This window comes from Coptis chinensis, chromosome 1 (assembly GCF_015680905.1).
Source record: "Coptis chinensis isolate HL-2020 chromosome 1, ASM1568090v1, whole genome shotgun sequence".
Lineage (NCBI taxonomy): Eukaryota > Viridiplantae > Streptophyta > Magnoliopsida > Ranunculales > Ranunculaceae > Coptis > Coptis chinensis.
Window position 1 is genome coordinate 47,038,815 of NC_141456.1, and position 23,040 is coordinate 47,061,854.

Consider the following 23,040-nt stretch of genomic DNA (forward strand, 5'->3'; position numbering starts at 1 on the left):
TAAGCGTCCTTAAGTAGGTTCTCACAATAATAGTCGGGGATACAACACTCTGATTTTTCCACTCAAGTTTAGCTACTCCGATTAATGCGATGGGCACACTTTACCTTACAATCTCAATGACAACAAGGAAGCGAGTCGATCAAAACACATCGCCACTTACTATCACACTAACCTATTCCTAATTGAGCTAGAGGTCTTTATTAGGTGTTCGGGGATTGGGAGATGGTTTAAGAAAGAAGGAAATGGATATTCAAAAAGGATAAGTCTGAGATAATAGAGTCTTCATATTATATAACTAGAGAAAACCTTGTTATTTACTTTTGCTTCTACACTTTGTTTCCATCCTTAGCCATATTTTTTTTTTTTCTTTTTCTTTGGCTTTTGACTCCTTTTATTCTTTTTTTTTTTTTTTTTTTGGAGTTTTTATTTTATTTCTATTTTTATTTTTCTTTTCTTTGGATGGAAACTTCTTTTCTTTATTTTCTGAAGCAATTAACTAACTTTTGTTTACACAGGTTTTTCTCTTCTTCTTTCTTCCTCATTCTATTCTCAGACTTATTCTAGATTGGGTAGGTTAATTTTTTTATTATTTTTTTATTTTATTTTTATTTTTTATTTTATTTTGTTTTTGTAACAGGGTAAAGGATTTGTGGTTTATGAAAGGCTAAATAAAGGTTCAGAGGGGTGACTAGCAGAAAATAATTCATAGGTTTGAATTTCTGGCTATATCTATCCAAAGAGGGCCTAAATTCTCGCTTCGGATATGGTTTAGTGATCAAGCAAGTGGACGTGTGATTTCTCTATCCGGATTTTACTTCTCCCTTGTGTCATTTATCAAATGTTTCACTCATATAAGGCTTTAGGCTATATTCTCACAGGATTTGTAGAATAAGTACTCTAGGCTAGATTTCAGAAACTTACTGCTAACAATCATCGATACTCATGTAATATATTTATAGATAGATGCAAAGATTATTATCTACATATTAACCTAAGTTTCTAAAAATTATTTTAATGCAAAAGCTACGTGAGACTTCTAGATTATTAAGAGCATAAAGAAGGAAAACAATACAAATATTCCTAAGTGTATAGCATGAACTTATTTATTTATATTTTTGAATTTTTGAAATTTTACCTAGAAAACAAGTGCATATTATACCTATCTATATCCTAACCGATGCCTTAATTACACATGTTTCTATCCCCCAAACAAAAAGCATGCTTTGTCCTCAAAGCATTTAAATAAAGAGGGTTGGAAAAATACCATTGAAGCGCGTGAAATTCAAGAACATCTGCAAAACAAGGTTAGAACGTACTAATATAGGAAATAAAAAAACTGACGTAACTCTATAAGAGTTCCACCCATTATGAGGTTAACAAGAATCAAATTGCTTGGGACATAAGCAGACACTAAGTAAAATTAAAACTTACCTTATCTCCCACTTTATTCATCATCCTCCTCGTCATCTTCTTCTATAAAGAAGTGAGGTTCCTTCGCGTCCTGCCATGCCATGATAATTTGCCAGGCTTCCCGCCATTTATCATCTATTATTGCTAACTTATTAAGCGCCACTTGGTCTGACGGGGTGTAGGGTGCAACCTGATGAGGTTGTATCCTCCACCCTTGCCAAGTCATTGCACGGAAAGATCGAATAATACTATTGGTGGGTCGTACAATGTCGACCGTAATCCAATCCGTGAAACGCGTACAAAAAACAAGAAAGAAACATAGCATAATACGGGAAATTAGAACATGCATAAGAAGATACTTATGCCTCATGCTATGGGCTCGAGCTAAACTAGACATCAATGTTCTGGGAAGGTCATGACACATACGTCCCGTGGCTAAAGCAAGGAAGACGCTGCAAGTGGCATCATTCACAGAAGAAAAATGTCATTCCCCTAAAATGTTTAGCATGATCCAAAACATAACAGTCCCTATGCATGGACAGGCTACCAAAGGCGACGTTATAGTCCCCTTGGTCCTCGATCTGGAAAATGCCCCGCCCCATACCGACTCATGCAAAAACTCATAAGTGTAGACATACATATTATCTACCCAATAGCACCATGGGTCTTGTATTTCAGCGGGCATAGCAAGTCCAAGAACAAATGCTAGCAAGAACCTGGTAATTTCCATTGGTTTATCATCAATGTTGATGGAGAACACTTGTTCTCCATCTGGTCTCTCAAAGAAAATGCAGTTATCGTAAAAATAAGATGTTAGTGTTGGAGAATAAAGTTTAGCAGGTCTTACCATAAGCGGTTCCCAGCCTACGTATGTGATCGCCTAGCAAAACCAAACACCATAAGTAGTGCTTTGGAACAAATCTTCGAAAGACTGTTCCGGTATTATTGTAGGAGATGTGATCTCAAAACGATGCTCTGGAATAGCTGCAATGATCCGGGAACAACCCGCAGAAAACTGGAAATTTTTGTGTTTACGGAGGTCGTATGCGCCGAGTGTGTTCTCCTTTGCTGGGCGCTCTCGATGATTTTGGAGTTCCAGTGTTTTGGCGAAGTCGCTCACCTTGGCGCTGTAGTGCGCTTTGTACAAAAATTTCGACAAATGTGTAGGCGCTCCCTCCACAGGCATGAGTCGCTCGAGGAGGTGCTTGATTCGTGAAAAATGAGACGAAACGTGGGAAACATGGGAGTGAAAGGTGAGTGATGGAAGTTAGGTGTAGTGTAGGTTGTGAGTGTAGAATGAATGAAGTTTATATAGGTTTTAAGTTGCTAAAACGGATAGGGAAGTTGCCAAAAAGTTTTTACGGCAGTTTCCGGAAATACTAAAATTTCCAAACCCGAAAACGGAAACAACTCATATTCTTGATTCTAATACAACCTTAGTATCTTTTAGGTTGAATTTAGGATAGAATCTACCTATTTTATCGAGATTTCATCCTACCATGATATTTATTCATAGATATGCCTAATCGGCCATATTCTCACCCTGACTCCGCAATAACTTCTAAAACGAGGGTCATATAAAAATCATGTTAGAATAGATAACACCACCCCCAAACAATTTGGGAAGGTGGGATCAATATTAAACAACCACGCACAATGAAAATAACGACATTATATTAATATTGGCATTAAATGCCCTTTTACTACAAAATCCAAATTACGGAATTAAAACTTACATTAAAATAACTAACAATAATAAAACTACAAATAAAAAGCATCAAGCTATACTATCCATAAACACGTCGGTACTGGTAGCGGAGGGCACACGCTCAGGAGATGGCTCCTGAGCTCCCGATGGGCCAGCACCATTCGTCTTTCAGCGACGACGCTCGTGTCTCGATGTTGTATCCTCAGAAGGAGAATCCCCATGAGGTGGGAAGCGTGCAAGCATATCGGCCCGGAACTCGCGCTGAGCTCAGTCTTCATCTGTTCCCACCGCTCATCCTCTCGCTGGGTACGGATCTTGAAGTTATGGTGGATAGTAGCCTGTCGAGTCCGGAGGTCTTCGCAGATAGTGTTGAGTGAACGCATGCCACGATGAATCACAGCCATGCGTTCTGCATCTGACCAACACCTCTCCAAGGCATCAGCATCAAAACAAGTCAAATCCTCCTCATCCTCCGAGTCATTCTCATTTCCACCATCCTCCTCGTCCTCTACCCCATCCTCAGGCAACCTCCAAACTCGTTGGACACAATCCTTATAGATACGAGGATTTCGGTCGTAGGTGAGGTAAATCCTATCGGGCGGAGTCGCTCTCAACTTCAAAGATGATCTTGGTTATCAAAACAGGGAGAGGTGCAATAGACTTCCCTACTCCCCTAATCATGTTAAGCAAAAACTCCAAGATACAGAACTCGTACTTCTACTCCTGGAGTATCCATAAAATGTGGAGGCAGTTCAGACCGATGTCGCTGACCTTCTCCTTCCCTAGGGCGTTCGATTAATCCATCGATTTAGTAGCGGTTGGTTGGATTCGAGGATGCTGGCGAACACAATGCGAGCTCGCATTGTAGTTCCCTTCGATGCTATCCACGTTCATCAACGGCTCTACCCCATTATATTGGGACTCTGTATAGAACGTGGCATCAGATGGATTCTAGGCGGAATGCCTAGAATCTCAGCCAACAACCCAGCAGTTACTTCCTTCCTCCTCTTCGCCACCATAACAAAAATTCGACTCCCCTACAACTCCCTCGTGTTGTAAAACCGTCGGACTAAGTCTTCGTGGTAAAAGGCTTCGGTCGAGTACCACAAGCTATTCCAGTCTCTACTAACCATTTCGTCACCGTAAAACGGCGCGAAGTGGTCGCCAGTAAATGCTTGCTCCGGCAAAATTCGACGTTGTTGAGCCATTGGAGTTTGAACTGATTTGGGGTTTGTAGAAGGTGTAGGAAGCAATGAGGAACAACCTCACTAGAACAACAATGGTGGTGGTGCGGTGGTGGATCGGCAGTTCAAATTTTTTTTTATTTCCCTGTGGTTTTTGATGATTTAAATTGGTGGAGGTGGTGGTGGAAAGATTTTAGATTAGATTGGAAGTTGATTTGAACTGTGGGCGTGGGTTAATTTGGTTTTCTTTTAATTTTATTTTTTTAGGTTTGGGTTTGAAGGTTTTTGGTCATTAATGGCGGTTTGGAAGTGGAGAACGCAACTGTTGGTGCGAAGGTAAGGGAAGAACGGAAAAGTCTATTTGCCGGTTGGCGGGCCCAAGCCCAATTCGAAATTTTCAATTTTTTGCGCAACTTCAAACTAATATTGCCGCTTCGTTACCGGTCCGATTTTTGTGAATGAGATATGGAAATGATCAGGAGAGAATTTCCAATCCAATGATCCATAAAACACTTTATTCCGACAGTGGATGACATATAAGATAGTAGAAAATGTCTCGAAGTGCGTGAATGACATACGTTATGCGAACGAATGAACTCTAAATTCATAGATTATGTCAACCCGAATCAAAATACAATTAAACGGCCTAAGCAACTCTAATGGGACATAAAATATTCTAGGATGGAAACACGAACACCCCACCCCCAAACAAATTTTTTACAACAAAGTTTAGAAAATTTGTTTTTTAAGTGGGTCTTTTAAAGTCAGATTCCCGAGACTTTCTAGATTACAATGTTTATTCTTTAATATATATATATATATATATATATATATATATATATATATATATATATATATATATATATATATATTTTACTTTTATAAGAAAAAACAATAAGCAAGAAAGACATAATTCACCCCATAGAGAAACATGACTCAAAAATCCGAGAAAACATGCAAGAGTGGAAAACGTGAATTATGTTAAACGTGGACTTAGGATTCGGTACTTACAGCCACACACTCCATAGGGAAGGCCCGGTTACCTTAATGGTGCACTCACCAATATATGGAAATGAAAGGAAATACACCAAACACAAAAAAATGAGTCATTTATAGTCAGATACTCGAGACTTTATCTAAACATATGTATGAATATGCAGTTTATCATATATCAACAACCGAAATAGTTGGGGATCATTCCATAAATAAATATCACAGAAAACATATCCAAACACAATCAAGCACCAAGATTTTCTATGACACAACCTAGTGAACTGAAAGCGAAGTCAGATAACCCTATAACGTAACCTAGCATGCACCTTCTTTTTCATTTTTGAACGAGATGGTGTTCTAGTGAATAAGTTTGGAAAAGTGAATGGTTGTGGAAGATATGGTGGATATGGATAAGTTGTAGAAGGAAAGCATGTAAACAATGAGGATGTGGGTTTAGCACAAAACTCATTCATGGTGTAGGTAGGGACTGTCTCAAGTCTGAAAATGAAGGTGTCAAATGATTTGTTCTTCTGAAGTATTTGTTTACTAGGTGGATTTAAAAAATTATGAAACACAAGAGAAACAAAAGGATCGAGTGCAAACTCGAGATTCCTTTGAAAGGGTGGAAGGAGGGGAGTCGAGGTGGATGTTGTGCAAAGTAGTTCTTGATAGGGTGAATCATCACCTGCTCTAAGAAACTCATCGAATTCCTCATCTAGATTGGTCATATCCACATTACTATGGTAGTCCTCTATATCTTTGAGAAAGTCATCTATCTCGTCCTCATCCATAATATGTGTATCGACTAGTGTAGGGATGAAAATGTTGGAGTCTGAACTTCCAAAGGAAAGAAATTTGGGCATATGATTATCAGGGAATGTGTTGTTGAAATAATCTCGAGCAAAGCTCTTGATCATGCTAACCTCTCCATCCATAGACGAATCGGGTAAATGTTTCTTTGTTTTAAAAACATTTACTTCAACAGCAAGATGGCCAAAAGACATGGATATCGAACCATCGCGGCAATTAATGAGCGCATTGGCAGTTGCCAGGAAAGGACGCCCTAAGATGATCGGGACAGAGTCTAGCGACTTCTGTATCGAGGATGACAAAATCAGCCGGATAGTAGAAATCCTGAACTTTTACCAGCACATTTTCGACCACACTTTTAGGATACTTAATAAACTGATCAGCTAATTGTAACGTCATTTTAGTGGGTTGCATCTCGTCTAGACCTATTTGTCTATACAAATAAAACGGGAGTAAGTTAACACTAGCCCCCAGGTCTAATAACGATGTCGTCAGATAGGAATCTCCTAAGGTGCATCAGTACAAAGAGGGATCTGACCGGGGTCTTTGTACTTAACAATTCCATTATGTTCAAATAGAGTTGGGAATTGTTACATTAAAGCGTCTTTTGGTATATTGGTCTTATGCCTAGTAGTACACAACTCCTTAAGAAACTTAGCATGGTGTGGTAGCTTTTTAATAGCTTCTAGGAAGGGAAGGTTTATAGTTAGATTCTTGAAAACGTCCCTAATCTCCTCATAATTTGTATCCCTAGTTAACATGACTAATTTTTGTGGAAACGGTGGTTTCTGTCTATATTTAGCAATGGTATCACTGGATGTTTAACCTTGGCTTTCTATTTCTTAGGTTGTGTTGTGGCTGGTACCTCTACGGTGGTAGGCTCTTGAGTTTTTATTTAGGTATCTAGTAAAATAGCGGTGTAGGGGACTCTTGGTGGGGTAACTATAGACATAGTTTACTTTTGTTATCAACCACTCTACCCGAGCGAAGAGTGGTGATGGCATTTATCTCACCTACCTTTGCATATTCATTACTAGTATTATCGGTTACCTCAAAAGTCGTGTTTGTTGTTTTAGGATTAGGTAGTGCGTGACACGGAAACACACCTTTGGGTTGGGCTTTATCTTGGGCCATTTGTTGGCTTAAATTATTAACGGATTGTAGAAAGGTTGTTGGTTAGATTGAGCCATGGTTTGGAAAATTTTTTGGCTCACTTGTATGAAGGTGTCAAGACGATCCGGTTGTGTGGGTGTAGTAGTCACGAGTGGTGTGACTGGAACTATCTCGCGTGAATTATTTATGGGTAGATTTTGATAGTTATTATTTACCGGAACGATACCTCTATTAGCATTATAATTATTATAACTACCTTGACCTTGTTCTTGACCTTGTCGAGGTTGCACTTGGTTGTTATAATTATTAAAATTACCCTGACCCTGCCCTTGTCGTGGTGGAGCTTGGATAAAACTGTGTGTTGGCCTAACATATTGATTATTGTACCCTGGAGGTGTGACGTGTTGGTTATTTCTCCAACCGAAGTTGGGATTTTGTCTCCAAGGGGCGTTAGGTTCACTATTAATGGAACAAGCCTGTTCATAGGCTATAGGACAATGGAAGTCGGGATGCTCAGGGCTCCAACAGAAACTACATGGATTTGAATTTACATTCATGACGGGGATAGGCTTTTATTGAACATAAATGGCCTCTACCTTTTTAGTGAGTGATTCGATTAGAGTTTTAAGCTCGGGATCGTGTTTAATTTCAAACATACCGGCGGCCTTAATGGTATTAGAAGAACTAGCGGAGCGGTGGATATCATCACTACCCCCCCCCCTCCAGTTGTTATTTCGCTTAGTTTGATCCTCTATAAATTTATAAGCCTCCGAGGCTCCTTTACTTAAGAAACTACCCACATTCATTATGTCAAGGACTTCTTTATGGTGGTGTAGAAGTCCTTTGAAAAAGGCACGAACTAACGTGTTTTTCGCTAAGTTATGATGTGGACACTATATAAGGAGATCGGTGAAACGATTCCAAGCCTCTGAAAATGATTCATGAGGATTTTGTCGAAAGAAATGAATCTTGGAAAGCATCTCATCCATCTTTATGGGTGGGTAAAAATGTTCCATAAACAGTTGAACAAGTTTAGCCCACGAGTCCGCAGAATTAGGCGCTTGGGCAGTTAACCAAGACGCCGCCTTATCGGCTAAGGTGAAAGGGAATACCCTCAGTTTAATTTGTTCCGCACCAACCGTAGGATGGTGGAATGTTGTTATGACTTGTTCAATCCTACGCATGTGCTGATAAGGTTTTTCATGGTCTAAACCATGAAAAATGGGTAACAAATTAAAAATATTTGGGGGGATTCAGAAATCCCCCACTGGGTCTGCTAGAACGATGCAAGATTTGGGGCTATCGCTCAAGGCTTTGTAGAAGTCCGAGAGAGGAGTCTCTCCTTCTTCAGGCATTATATCAGGTGGTGTGTGTGAAATAGTAGCTAGAGGTGTAGTGGGTGGTATACTAGATAGAATTGTTTGTTGACGTTGTTGTGTAATTACGTTTGGTGTTTTTGTTCGACCAGACCTTAATCTCATACAAGGCTAAGACCAAACTTAGCTAAACACATCAACATTCTAAACAATTCTGATATACTAGTATAAACCTCTAACAGGAGATGCGAGGTGTGGAAGAAAGGAATACCTGACAAGCGTCCTTGCTTCGCTTATGAATAGCGTCTTGTTTACGCGTGTTCAGTGTATATAACAAGTTAGAACACTTAAAAACTTGAAAAATCGAAGTTCGAATCAAACCTGTGGAAATCCGGCAAAATTCAGCTCAGGGTGCGGGTCTCGCTCACTTTGGCGCGGGTGCGTTTAGTGCAACTTCAAGTTACAGTGTTTGAGCGCGGGTCGCGCTTGGCTTCCAGTAACTTGAGCGCAGGTCGCGCTCCTTTAGGGTGCAAATGCGCTCCGTGCAATTTTTTTTGTTTTTTTTTTTCGAGGAAGTTTAATGCTGAAAAAGACAACCACAGTTAGAATCGAACAAGGGTGGGTGGGTGAAATGGGACTTTAAGAAGAGTACTTATACTACGAAAATAATGCGAAAGTGAAACTAAGATGGCAGCGGCGCCATTTGATAAAACATAAAAAGATAGTTTACCTACGAAATGAACGATGAAACTCAAAACGTAAGTAAACTAATACTTATTACGAGTCTATATTTATCAAGTTTTTCTACTCTCAATCCTATGAGATATAGTGGAGTAGATGATTCGTTCCACTCCTAGTCCTTCCGCATGGTAATGTTTTCTACGTATAAATAATCTAAACTAAAGTCTAATGAGAGATTTACGAAATGGCAACTAGACTACGATGCAACTACCCACAAGATGCAACTAGTCGACTATTAGAACAACTATGGGAATGCTACGTCGATTCTATGATAAAGAGTTAGAGGGGGATTGATTCCACCTTAACTCGACTTAATCATACTAACGACGAATTTAATTAAGTAATCGAATTGAATCGGCCGCAGAATAATCGGGTTACTCCTAATCCATAATTACACATGGCATTTCTACCAATTCATAACTAGCATGTGAACGATTACACCCATTCTCATGGTGAACTAATCATTTCTAGAGTGGAAAAGAAATTACGACGACTCTACGATAATCGGGATCAAGCTTTCATCAAGGCTTCTCAACCCCCTCAAATGGAGGTTTAGCCGAGAATCATCACGCTATCATTCCCAATGGAATTCAAACAAGACATGATATAAAGATTGAAACTTTGCTTGTTTAAACTCAATTCAAAACTACTCATGCAATAATTGAATTTAACTAATAATGACAAACAATTGAATCTAAGAATTGAACTAAATAAGTAATGGAAAATGAACTAGATTACCAAGAACACTATTTTATTAATCTAATGAATAATAAAACAATTATTCAAATACTAAATTAATAATCTACTTGTTCTAAAGTAATTAAATATGAAACTAGATCTAAAACAAGATATGAAAAACTAATTAATTAACTAATTGAAATTCTAAAACTAATTAATGGAGGCTAACTAATCTAGGTCTAACTATCTACCATTAACAAAGAGTCAAGCTCTTGTTTTTATACTTTCAGATCCAAAAATCGTGCATGGGCTTGGAGCCATGTTTTGGGCCAGAGAATCAGGCCCAAAACCCAATTCTTTCAGTCCAAAAAGGCCTCTTCAACTGCAGTTGGGTTCAACAGACTTTTCGTCTACTTTTGCCTCTCTGATTGGGTCAAGTCTTAGACTATTGGAAAGCTCTTTCCGAGCCGGTCGTTTTGACATAAGGTAGGCCCAATTCTGAGGTCTGAGTCCAAAGATACGGCCTACGGAAGTTCTGCTGACTTTGTGTGCTGTTTCTGCCCGCGTCGACTTTTCAGCTTTTGACTGGGCTTTAGAAAGGCTTTGTCTTTGAATCTTGGCCTTTAATCACAGAACTCTTAAGCAACCGACCTTTGCTCCTTTATCTCGCTAAAGTGGCACATTTATGCATATAATGGACTTTGAAGCCTAAAATGCATAAAAACACGTAATCAATATTAACTCTTAATTATTACTCACATAATTGGTCTAAAAGTATGACTGTTACAGGGTTAAAACTACAGTTTTGGGCTCTTATCAGCCAACCAACACAAGTTTCAAGCCCAGGTGATGCATACTCTAGGTGATATCCAGGAGCAGTTAGTCTCCATGACAGCTCTTCTGCATGCCGTCACAAGACTCATGGTTCTTCTTCAGCAGCCCCTGAGGATTCCTAGTAGATGTTTTATTTTCATGGACTTGTATTTTATTTATGTCAAATATTTTATTTGCATGTTTTCATTTTCATTTTATACCTATGCATGTCTTATATTTCCTACATTTTCCACAAATTTTGCTTTCTCAAGTATTATATTAGATCTTATATATCTCCAATGGTAAAATATAAATATATATATATAACTGTTGATGACACACATAACATCAAATTTTACCATCAACTAACGATCTTCAACGGTTAGAAAACCGCCATCACAACGGTCAGAAAACAGTCATAGACCCGCCACCAATACGATCAGAAAACGGCTCATTTCTTTTCTATAAATAGAACGTTCACCACATCCTTCACATTCACTCCTTTCATCTTCTTCCCTATACACTTTTTCTTTAATTCCAATAACATTTTTTTTTAAGTTCTTACTAATCTTCAGCTTCATGGATGCACTAGAAAAGTTCCAGTAGCGGGAAATTGAATATGCTACTCAAATCTTCATGCTCGTTAGCTTTATTATCGTAATGTTGTTGATGTGGCATATAGTCCTATCTAATATCTAGATTTGTATTTTGTTTTCCTGTTGTCATTATGGTGTGTTTTCACATCCCTGTACATTGTTACAACTTATTGTGAAATTACATTTACGTATTCCTTGTTCTTCTACTTATGCTACTTAAAAAAAAAAAAAAAAAAAAAAAATAGGAAGAGTGCTCCACTCCTTGTAGTCGCATGCCCTATTCTTTCCCCTCCACACTACATCCACTTTTGCGTCTTGTTTAATTGATTTATGAATATACAAGTTGGTCAAACTACCCTATGAAATCTTCTCTCGTATATTCTATCTCATCCCACGTCTGACTCACAGTCTTAGGGATCTGACTTTAAACAATCTTTTAGGAAAGCACCTTGATAGAATTATTTTAGAAGATACGTGTGGTCTAACTACCCTGTGACACCTCGATCCGTACTCTCTGCACTTTTGGATTGGTGTCTATTTATAGCTAGGCTGGACACGTCTAAAATCCAGTCTTCCCTATTTCACTTAATTATCTTCACCACTCCATTCCTTCCATCTTCAATGGCCCTCACTCGAATTTTCGTGCCCGAGCAAAACTTTATGGAAAATTTTCAGAGCGGTCTATTTAAACCATATTTTAACACTGAAATTTTATGTCGAGGATGGTTCCCTCTATTACATCATAAGGAGGCACTTATTCCAAAGAATTGGTTCTGCATTTCTATAAACAAAGTTATTTCCAAAACGGGCAATTCTTTGTCTGTGCAAACAGATGCGAGCGTGAATTGACTCTGGAAATCATCTCCAAGGTACTTCAAATTCCCATAACAAACCTTGGGGTACACTTTTAAGATTCACCATTCAACAATATATGACATCTAATGTTTGCAACTATCATTTACAGTGAATACAACCGGAAAAATTGCATTGTTTATCAGCGATCCTTACAAAATAACCAATTATCTGTGATCCAATGGCTAGCCCATAATGTGCTCGGCACATCTCAGACTTCCAAAATAACAAAACCCCTCCTCCATCTACTCTGGGTACTGCAGACTAAAAGCAATGATTTTTGCATAATTCAATTTCTCTGGAATGCGATCACACGTGCCAAGAAAAAGTCAACTCCTATTCCAACCATTGTGACACTTATCATGGTGCGTTGGGGTTTTCCTATTACTACTCCTACTACCTATCTCAAAACAGCTAACATTCTCACCATTCACTCTGTCTGTAAGAACGGTTTTGAACTCTCGACGTTGCAAAGAACCATGCTGGTGCAAAACCGGCGAAGCTTGTTCCTCTATCAACATCTTTACTAACAATTCAATACACAACGTATTTAATCCTATGGAAGGCCTTTGTTTAATTCACCAAGGACTAATGACATTATACACACATTAGAACATCATCATCACCAATCTTCTTGAATTTCACGACCTTCAGACAATGCACAACGAGGAACAAGCACAATTCTTGCACAGCCACAACCAGTTCTTGGCAAATCACAATCTCATAATGGAGAACCAATCCAAGATTTACCAGACACAGAGCACCCTGTTGCAACTGGCTGTTGCACATATTGAGTTCATCGAGAATCTTATAAATGAATTTCTCCCACCTAAGGACCCTCGTCGTTACCCGGGCCATGACACAAATTAAATTTCACAAATTTCCGTTAGAATTTCCATTATTTGTCATCTTCTATATTATTTTTTTTAGTTTTTCTTTAGTAATCCTAATTAAGTGTAGTGAAATTTACCTATTGTAATCAATGTCATTTGTTTTTACTTAGTCATTTCCATCGTATTATAATATTTGGTTTATCTTTGTCTACAGGTGGTGTCTTTCATCACACGTCTTCTGCATCTCCAATAATGGCACCTCCAAAGATCATCCCTAAACAATCCTTCCAAGATTTGTTGGATTCTCCTACGTATGGACTTCATTTCAGAGACCTTATCAATCAAGCCGGTTGGTCCTCCCTTATTTTGCAACCTGAGCAAACATACTCTCCACGGTTAACGGCTTATTTTTATGATAATATGGAGGATATAACAACATTTAATGCTGCACGTGGTTTCTTTTTGAACGGATTCGCAATCCATATTGGTAACACCAGACATCTCTTTTACGAGCCAACAATTGCTATGACTTTGGACCTTCCCTATCATCAGCCAACCCCCACCATTCAATACATCATACAAAACTCCTTTAATCACTACTTTTGGGAAGATTTTGCCAGACTCAATGGCAATGGCCTCACCCAAGTCATTGAATGTGAGGAACCTTGCCGATGGCCAGACAAAACAATTCCCTTAGCAAGTATGACAATGAATGTCGGGACTGCCATGTTGTTTATCCTTCTTAACATCATAGGGGATTGGCATTTTTCCACTACCTCCGAATCAGCTTGCAAGACTTTCCATGCTTTCGCTCAGGAACATACCTTCTTCGACATCACGAACCTCGTAATTAAGAACCTAAAAAGGGCTCGTCTTTTTCAACACCATTATATCACCTTGCAAGTTACTGCATGTTAGATAATGAGGGCATTCTTCCCACAATTTTAGGCTAGTTTTCATGACTGGGTACCAGTAGATTCTATGTGTCCAGCAAACAGGATAATTCGTTCTTTGAGATTTCAGGTCTGGCGTCGGCGCTCTTCAAGGTACCTGAAGTACGTTCGTTGTTTCCCCAAAGACAAAGACATGATAGCTCATTTGGACACTTCTAAAATGAGAAAATGGAGCGAAGTTTGGCAGACCATGATAAACTGGCGTGACCCCAGAGAATGACACTTTGATAGAGATGAAGCTAGAATGGACATACCCCTAATTCGTAATTAGGGCAGAGTAAGTTGATGTACATATTACTTTTTGATGTGAAAATTAAATAATTTAACAGTGTCCTTTCCCTTTTGTTTTGTATATTATATGTTGTGTAGCATGATTTTCTGTTGAAGATATCAGCTCCATTTTTGCTCAAGCCTCTCAGGTATATTCTTTCTTCCTCTTGACACTTTGAGGGCATAGCGTTCTACTGTTTGGGGGTGGTTAGAACCTTTCGCAAAAATTAAGCATTTATAGGTTGTATATAGTTTTATTTTCTTTCTAAATAAGTGTATTTAGTGACAAAGTCTTGTTTCCTTTTATGTGATGAAAAATATCTAGAAATCTCACCCTAGCATTAGAATTAGGATTTATTCTTAGAAACTTAAGTTAATACGAATGCAATAGTTTTTACATCTTTTCATGAGCATTCATGCACTGACTGTCATTGAATGTACATAGTAGTAAGCTTCTAAGACCCACGATTAGACAACTTAATTTTCATATCCTGTGAGAATCTAACCAAAAAGCCTAAAAATGTGGGATATATGAGTAACGACACAAAGGAGTAGTTTTTCTGAATAGAAAAGTTAACATGTCTACTTACTTGATCACTACCCGAATCCTCCCCTTCTTTGGATCGATATAGCCAAAAATTCATACCTGTAAAATTTTTACCCCTAGTCGCCCCACCGAACCTTTCATTAACTCTTTCATTTCACCAAAAAAATTATTACCCATCTATTAACCATAAATAAATAATCCCACCTAGATGATGAGTATGAGAAATAGGATGAAGTGTGGAAAAATGAAGAGAAAAAACTTCTCACAAATCAAAATCAGTTACCTGCTTCAGAAGAAAAGAAAAAGAAAAATAGAAATATATTTCCAAAAAGCAAAAGAAAAATCAAAGTTAGACTTTCCCCCAAAATCAAATCAAATCAAAAGAGAATACAAAAGCTTAAAAAAGCTAAGTATGGAAAATTATGCTAGAAGAAGGAAAGAAACTAAGGATTTCTCTAGTGTAAATATCTCGAAGACCTTATTCTCTCATACTTATCATTTTTGAAATTTCCATTATATTTTCTTCTACACTACCACCTAAGCCCCATAACACATAATAAAAACCTCTACCTCAATTAGGAGTAGGATGGTGTGTTAATAAGTAGTAGATATGAATTCTCGACCTCGGCTCCTCTGACTGTCATTGAGTATCTGAGGAAACGTGTGCCTACTGCACACTGGAGTTAGCAAAACTTGAGTAGAAAAATATGAGAAAATTTGTGTTTCGAAATATACCTGTGAGAACCTACTTAAGGATGCTATCGAAAAGATCCAGAAACGGCCCTGCTCATACATTTCATTGTAAAGATCACTACATACATGTTCATATGTAGATGTTTTGATTATTGTATGTATATTAACTTGAATTTCAATAGAATTAATCCTTGTTTACCCCGCTAGTGAGATGTATAGATATCTAAGATTAATTAAGGGAATAAGCCTTTGTTACTGAGTCGTTGTAGTGTAGATGAAGTTTGTGAGTATCTTCTCTGGAAAACTCTCACGAGGCTAAAACCCATCCACTAGGGAATCCCTAGTGGTTTAAGGCCTTGTTGCATACGGTTAATGCAACCGCACTCTGCGGAATGAGACTTAGTTTAGGACAACACATTTTTGGCCACTTATCATTTTAATGTCTCTTCTTTGCTTGAGGACAAGCAAAGTGCTATTTGGGGGTGGTGTGATAAGCACCCAAAATTGTAATACTAAACCCGATAGAGACATAGCATTTTGGTTAATTATGTGTTTAATAATCATGAAATAATTATATTTTCATACTTTTGCAAGTTTTCGCAGTTAACGTGAATGTGATGATAAAATCTGCATCAAAGTACGGGAATATTATACTTGAAGTCTTCCCACTCAGACCCAGTGAAACCCAACAAAGCCTGACTTGAGCCGAAGATTCTAAAGGGACAAAACCAGTGCAGAACGGGTCCACGTGTAAAGAAGCAACAAACTTCCGAAACTCACATCTTTCAAACCTGAATGCCGATTTCGGCAAGTGAACTGCCAGAATGACCAGGGCGACGAGCTTTATGCAAAGACAGAAAGTTGTAAAAATGCCAAAATTTGGGCTGCCACTAGACACAGCACGTGGACCCATTCTACGGGCCCACAAAAATGATGAGTCATCATGCATAGACAAGTGCCAAGTGATGGTCACTTTTGTGACACCTTGCAAGAAAATACAAAACAAGAAATTAATGCATGATTAGATGTTTGAAAAAAAAAAAAAAAAAAAAAAAAAAAGACAAACTTTGTTAAAAAAAGTTTGGAAGTTTATAAAAAGAAAAGACAAAGTCATAAATATAGGAAGCCTTCACGTGAGATTCCCATGGGCTCTATATTGAATGTTGGAGAAAGGAGGGGGACTTCTTGTATTTTCCATTTTAGTATTTACATTTCATACGTAGCTTTTTCCTTTCACTTTGAAGCTTTTGTATTAGGTACATGAAGTATTAACCTCAAATAAAATCTCTTTCTTCAAGTTAGATTCCAGTTTTTCCTTTGCTTCGTTCTTTTTACCTTTTCATTGCATATCACATCAAAGAAATCAATCCATCGAAGGACCATGAGCTAAAACGCTCCCAAGGGGAGGGTTAATGATGCTCATGTAAGGATCAGGCTGCAATTTAGTGTTCCATAAACTTAGGAAATAGGTTTAAATTATACAACTGGTCCCAAAATGACTGAGTCTGACCAAGTATGGAGTGCTGATTCTCTAGACCAGTCTCACGAGAGACCCAGTGAACACTAAGTAAAGTCTCGTACGAGACCCTATGGTGGTCGTTGGCCATCTAGTTTGTCTAGCTGGTGTATAATCAAACTAGGAGCTGAAGTGATATTCTAGAGATGGAATATTAAATCAACTCCTCATGCTAGTGAGATGAACTCAGAGATGAGTGCATCTCACTAGGGATCGATACTCAACGTCGTTTTGAGTTTGTCTATGAACTCGAGACAGATTAGAGCTGTAGTGATAAGGTACTCTAACTTTTGTAACTGACCTTGCTTGATTATGATTAACCTTCTTCCTATATCTCTCTATTTAGTTTACTTAGAAATCAATCGTTGTAAATTTTACGTTAACTTGCATTCCAAGTTTTAAATTGAGCAACATAAGAAATAAACTAAAATCCTACTCACTAATCCCTTAAAGCTATAAATCCAGTTGTGAACCTTACCTAGTCCTAAGGTTTGGACGATCCCTTACTCGACCTATGCTACCAACCCACGTGAGTAAGGTAACTTGACTAATTGGACATTTTACAGACTTTGGATTCAAAAGAACAAACCCTAAAGGACTAATTATCATTATACCATGGAGGGCACTTTAGGACATACCCTACTTTGAGTTATGAAGGGAGTGTTGTTGACTATATTTATGATGTTGATCCTAGTAAGTTGTATTGTAGTACTAGCTTTAAGGGGTATTGTTGCAAACCTGGGACACAACAACAATTGCAGGTTGCATTATAAGGTTCCTAGTATGAGGCTGATTAATGGACTTGTGTTAATTATTGACAATGGTAGCATTAGTACAATGTTAGAATAAATTGGGGTATTTGGTTGTATTGGGGTGTATGTAGATGAGTCTAAAGGTGATGAAAGAAGTGCTAGTGATGGGTTTGTAATAGTAAGTAAGGAAGATGGATCAGAAGCCGAGTCAGAACCTACAAGTGTAGATCATATGTCATCAGATGAAGAACTATTAGAAGTTAGGATGAGGATGTTAAAGAATAAATCTAGGAAGTGTAATGCAAACCCTTGTATTCTTATTACCTCTTTTCCTGAAGTGGCTGATGACAATGTAGAAGAGTTGCATGTGGTGACTGTAGATGAAAGTGATAGTGAATATGATAGTCATGTGTCAGGTGATGATGGTGAGCTTGTAAGAGGTAAGTCCAAGTTTCCAATTAGGGATCCTAAACAAGACATTACAACCTTCGAAGAAACATTGGAACCAGTTCTGGGTTTAAGGTTTGCTAACTCTAAACAATTAAAATCTTTTGTAAGGAGTTATGCTATTGTTAAAGGTCACCTAATTACTTTTTCCAAAAATGAAAGTGGTGGGGTGCTTGCTATATGTGATGATGCATGGTGCTTGTACATGGATGTTTTTTTGCTAGTTGGATGGGGTCTGAAAAGAGTTTTCAAATCAAATCCTATATTAGTGAGCATAATTGTTTAAGAGTTTATGAGAACAAAATGGTTAATGCAAAATAGCTTGCTCAAAGATATCATGATAGGATTATTAGTCAACTAGATTGGAAGTTAAAAGATTTTAGGTTTGATGTGTTGAAGTCATAGAAATGATGTGTTACATGGCCAGGCAGAGAGTCTTGTATAATGTGGATTCAGCAATAGAAGATGAATATGCCAAGTTATGGAATTATGCTGGTGAGGTTAGAAGAGCAAACCCAAGAAGTACTATCAACATTCAAACTTATAGGTATGCTCTTGTACCACAACCTACTCCTGAATAACCAAATGTAAACCAAATGAATCCACAACAGCGTCTACTCTTTCAAAAGTTGTATGTGTGTTTTGAAGCTTTGAAAATTGGTTCGAGGGAAGTGATAAGCACCCAAAAGTGTATTTTAAACCCCTTAATAGTATTCTACTTAGGCCAATTATGTTTATAATAAATGAAAGTTAGTATTGTTTACGTGTTTTTGTGCATTTCAAGACTTGAAGTTGATTAGGTGACTAAAAGCACCACTTTTGCATGGAAAATGAGTCAATATAATTGTTGAGGAAGTTCTACATTTAAAGCCCAAGAATCATGGAGAAAAACCTTTTTCAAGTCTAGTCAAAGTCAATCCGGGTAGAAAAAGAACATAAAAGACAACATAACTTCAACAGGCCGTATCTTTGGACTCGAGCCTCGGAATCAGGCCTCCTTTATGTCAAAACGACCAGCTCAGAATCAGATTTACAATGGACCCATCCTTGCCCCAATCAGATCTATAAAAGTAGACTAAGAAAGCACAAAAGTAGTTTCCAGCAACTGTGGCCTCCTTAGATTTAACCTAATGGATTTTGAGCTCACTTTAGAGGCACAAAGTCCCCCTTTTTGGCCCATGCACGAAAATGTAACCCTAGCCCTCTCCTACAGAAAGATGGATAAGGCAAAACTCATTCTCTCTTCTTCTAGCTTCTTCCTTTTAGTCTCTAATTAGTTTAGTTTAAATTAGGTTTACTTTCTTCAAGTTTATAATTAGGTTTAGCATTGTAGCCACCATTAGAACCAATTCAAATAAAAGCTTGTTTTATTCTCAATTCGATTTCTATAGTATTATGTTTTATTTTACTATTTTGATATTGTTCATCTGATGAATCGCGGCTAAAACCTCCATTAGAGGGGGTTTATGAAGCCACGTGAGGATGGTTAGCATTTAGTTTCTTATTATTTTGCAAAGAACTTCAAGTTCTTCGTTATGAATGTCTAGAGATAGAGCTCACAACATAGAACTAGAGTTTAGAACCACCAGCAAAGAGATTTGTGGTGGAGCTAAACTCTCATGCTAGTGAAGCCTTGATTCGAGAGGACTAGGTGTTCACTAGGGATCAAATAAGCAATTCGATGACTAACTAATAGCCAATCGAATCACGTGGTTGAATTTCCCCTCTCTAATCCCTTTTATCATCATTACATTTACTGTTTTCACCCTTAAATCTACTATTTTGGCTCTCACTAGTAAAGCATAATTCTAATCTAAACTTGCATTCAAGTAATGTACGACTAGATGTTGGCGAACATGACTACTCCTCATTATTTCTACGATATTGAGAGTATTATATTTACTATTTTTCCATCATATATCTACTTCTTTTTTTCGCTAAAAGGTAATTGATTAAATGAATAAAAGGTTACGAGAAAAATGAATATGAAGTGGTAAGAATTGTTTAGTATGGGTATCATCCGTTGTGTACCCACCTATTACATCCAACATGTAGCTTATGAATCGGAAGTAAGTAGTAAAATGGTTCTCCAAATTTCTCACAAAAGGAGGTTTATTGTCCCACCATTTACTTTCTTCCTTTCGCAATGTTGCACCATGTCTCGCACAGCTGTCCGCACCTGAGTTTGATTCTCTCCATGTAGCTGTTACATTGATCCATGCTACTTTCTCTCTAAGTTGCTTCCATTTTGTTCTTACCCTCCAATGCACTCTATCATCCTGAAAAGCTTTGACGACCGATGAAGAGTCTGATTCCACCCAAATATATCTCCAACCATCATATATCTACTGTTCACGCATCTCTAATCTACTATTTTTTTCTAATCTATTTTAACTCCATTTCTTATCAATGGCGCCACTTGCCATCTAGTGCGTTTACATTACGCATGTTAAGATTAGAAACACTATTTTTTACTATTCACAAAAACACACACCTAAAAAACATCATTTAGCGAAGTTTCTTGAATTTTTCTCTTGTTTCGACAAAGATACAAGTTGTTCAACCAACTCCCTACCCTCCTGTGACCTGACCCTGAAAATTTCAAACCCTAGTTTTAATTCATGAGCATGCACGCCTCAATTTTGCCTTCGTCGAGCACGACCCACACCTTACATTAACTCGCGACCCGCGCCCAATTTGCCCTATTTTTAAGCGTGCACGTGCCCTAGGTTAAATACAATAAATTAATTTTTTAATATTATTTGCAATATTCTCTCACGAGTACAGTACAATACTCATATGCTATCAACTCCAAAATTTTAAAAAATATATTTTTCTCATTCTAAACGGTGTTTGGAAAACTCAAAGAATTGGGGTTCTCTAATTAACGAACGTGCACGCACGGACAACCTCCCTCAATTCTTAAGTGACCTGGCCGTTGGTTTGAATCAGAAATACAAAAAAATTAATTAATATTAGTTTAATTAATAAGCCCAACACAATGCCCATAGTAAAAATCCTAAACCTAATTCTTAAAAACTTTTGGACTAATAAGGTTAATCTTTCCACAAGACTTCACAATCCACACTGTGTACCCAAACCAGTACTAGTATAATTGCTCAAGTAACATAGACGTGCTTCAAGGCTGTTGAATACTCTATTTATACGCATAGCAAGGACACTCTAGGTAACACCTCTATACATCCTCGAATTTACTGTCATAGGATTCTATTTCTAGTAATAATCAGGCTATGTTTGCATGCTCATTAGGAATTGCCTATTAGTCTTAAAACTTGCATGAGATTAAGATCTGGTATGCATAAATCTTCCATATTAGTTTATCGTAGACGCAGAAATAATCGTCTATCTAGAAATTCACCAATCCCCACATACACCACTTACACACACCAACACTACATTTATAGCAATGGGTGAAGAAATAGCATAGAGACCCCTCTCTGATTTCTATAAGGCTTTAAATGATGGACCTGAGTCCTGCATAATTCTTGTATATACTACGGGAGATTTTAGAATCCCCCCCAATATATTTAATCTACTACTTGTTTTTCATGGATTAAACCATGACAAGCCTTATCAACACTTACGTAGAATACAACAAGTTCTTACTACATTTTATCATCCTAACGTAAGACCTGAACAAATAAAGCTCAGGGTGTTTCCTTTCACCCTAGCTGACAAAGCGGCTTCTTGACTAATAACACAAAAGCCGAACTCTGTCGACACATGGGAAAAACTAGTTAAATTATTTATAGAACAATTTTACCCGCCACAGAAGACTGATGAAATGTTATCACATATTCATTTCTTTCGCCAAAAGCCGGCCTCAAGAATCCTTTTCTGAGGCTTGGAATCGTTTCACTAATCTTCTAGTAGAATGTCCATATCATAATCTTGGTAAATACACACTAGTTCGTGCCTTCTTCAATGGCCTATCCCAACATCATAAAGAGACTTTAGATATCAGGAATGGAGGTAATTTCCTAGGTAAAGGAGCCACATATGCTTATAACTTTCTAGAAAATCAATTCAAGAAAAGTAACAACTGGGGAGATAACAAATACTCCCGCTCCATTCCTTCTTATTCTACAGCTAAGACAACCAGTACGTTTGAGGTTAAACCTGACCCTGAACTTAGAACTTTAATGGAATCCCTCACTCGTAAGGTAGATGCCCTTTCTATAAATAAACAAGAAGAAAAACCCACTCCTGTCATGAATATAAACTCTCTTTGCTGTAATTTCTATTTTAGTCTTGAGCATTCCGATCATTATTGTCCTTTTACCTGTGAACAACAACCACCACCACAGCCAGAAGATGTCTGCGCTTTTAATATACCTAACGTACCTTGGAAACAAAATCCTAATTTTAGTTGGCATAGTAATTAATCACTATCAAGGAGCACCTCCATGTTTTAATAATCAAAATGTTAGGCCCACTAATAACTACAATCAATATCAACCAAGGCAAGGACAAGGGCAAGATAATTATAATAATAATAATAAAAGTTTAGTCCCATTAAATAACAACTATCAAAATTCACCCATTAATAATCAACGTGAGATAGTTCCTGTTACACAACCCGTGGCAACTCAACCTTCCCAATCTGATAGATTCGATGCATACATACAAACTCAACAACAAATATTACTAGCAATCCAACAATCCATCCAACAATTATCCTAAGAAAAAACCCAACAAAAAGGCGTGTTTCCAGGTTAACTCGTACCTAATCCAAAATCGACAAACACAGCCTTTGAATTAACCGGTAATACTAGTAATGAAAATTTAATACAA

General features: G+C 37.7%; 1 pseudogene; it reads left to right on the plus strand.

The window, feature by feature from the left end:
• The first annotated feature begins 8,094 nt into the window (after positions 1-8,094).
• LOC147524309 (small nucleolar RNA R71) lies at positions 8,095-8,188 on the plus strand (annotated as a pseudogene).
• The last annotated feature ends 14,852 nt before the right edge of the window (positions 8,189-23,040 follow it).